Genomic DNA, 1,503 nt, shown 5'->3' on the forward strand with positions numbered 1-1,503 from the left:
GTGTCAAGCTATGCTTCACGCTTGAAAGCTGTCATAACTGGAAAAGGATGTTGTACTAAGTACTAAAAAATAATGTCACTAGGGGGTTGAATAAAACTGATAATGATGTGAGCACAGTAAAGACATTTGTGGTTATTCCATCATAAATATTATGTTATGTTTGTCTAATTTATAAGTGCCTCTTTGATATAATTGTAAATAAGATGACTGAAATTATCAAAATCAATGTCAAACTGGCCAAAACACTTTATTTCAGTGGGGGTTGAATAAATTTGATCACAACTGTATAACAGATATATAAACTGTGTTAATATAGCACATATCACTAATCATTAGTGTGAAATAGGCCAAAATCAAATTCTCAATCCACATTTTATTTTGTTTGCTTATAGGTTGGTACAGGGGAGAGAAGAGAGCCATGCATTTTGCTGTCCCAAGAATTTGGCGTGAACCGACTAATCGCTCAACAAATAGCTACTTCTGCATGGTGGACCCTTCCAAACGTCGCACTGGCAAAAATGCAACGCCTGTAACATATCCTGGCATTCTTTCATCTATTGCCCCAGTACCACAATGCCCTGAACTTCCTGTACCAACATCTCCAGACAGAGCAGCACCACCTTCAGAAGAAAGCAACAGGTCAGACACCGAGGAAGATGATGAAGATCATGATTTCTCATATGCAGCTGAGGAGAAGCCATACTAACCTAACCAAAAAGATCTCAATGATCTGATCAGAGACCTTGGTCTCACCAAGTCCAACGCTCAGCTTCTGACATCAAGGCTCAAGCAATGGACCTTATTAGATGAAAACATTAAGCCACAGATCAGAGGAAGCGTCACCAAGAATCTGATTTGCAGTATAGTCGTAAATCTCGGAAAACCACACACGTCTGAACAGTTTTTGGTAATCTGTGTAAATTTGCAATGAAGAAGATGCAAAATCGTCTGTTTCTGTAATAAAACTTCATAATTTTCATTGCCGTGGTCACAAAAGCGAAGTTTATGATGAATGTAAGCATTTTTTTAAATACATAAAACATCATAAAAGACCAAATAAAATAAAGAAAATAATAAATTACAATAAAATATTGCAGTTTTACAGAGCTGGTTGGATGTCTGTTATTTCGTAAAATATATAAATAAATAAAGCTACAAGTAAAAATAGAAATATTGACACTTGATGGACAGCAAAGAATGGATCGCCTCGAGTAGTCTGAGGGAACCATTAACAAAACAGGTTTATCGAAGTCTACATTATAAGAAATTATCAAGGGCTATGTGAAACGATATTTTAATTTGGAACTATGTTTAGATATTGCAGGAAAGTCTAATCCCCATCACAGGTGACTGTGGACTTTGTTGACATTAGTTTGTTCTAGATCAAATGTTGGTTTTACGAGTGTAAATGTTTATGAAGGAGCCGCTTGCCTCACCTCTAGCTTTCGCGATGTATCTGCGGAGCGACGGCGCTCAATCTCGCCTGTGGAGGGCGCTAAAGAG

General features: G+C 37.3%; 1 long non-coding RNA gene across 1 annotated transcript; it reads right to left on the reverse strand.

Moving 5' to 3' along the window:
* Window positions 1-381: 381 nt before the first annotated feature.
* Window positions 382-1,471, reverse strand: LOC143495443 (uncharacterized). Its single transcript, XR_013125592.1, has 3 exons — window positions 1,437-1,471; window positions 708-798; window positions 382-620 (listed from the first exon to the last, which is right to left on the reverse strand). It is a non-coding gene; the product is annotated as an uncharacterized LOC143495443 (long non-coding RNA).
* Between the last annotated feature and the right edge of the window lie 32 nt (window positions 1,472-1,503).

This window comes from Brachyhypopomus gauderio, chromosome 2, assembly GCF_052324685.1.
Source record: "Brachyhypopomus gauderio isolate BG-103 chromosome 2, BGAUD_0.2, whole genome shotgun sequence".
Lineage (NCBI taxonomy): Eukaryota > Metazoa > Chordata > Actinopteri > Gymnotiformes > Hypopomidae > Brachyhypopomus > Brachyhypopomus gauderio.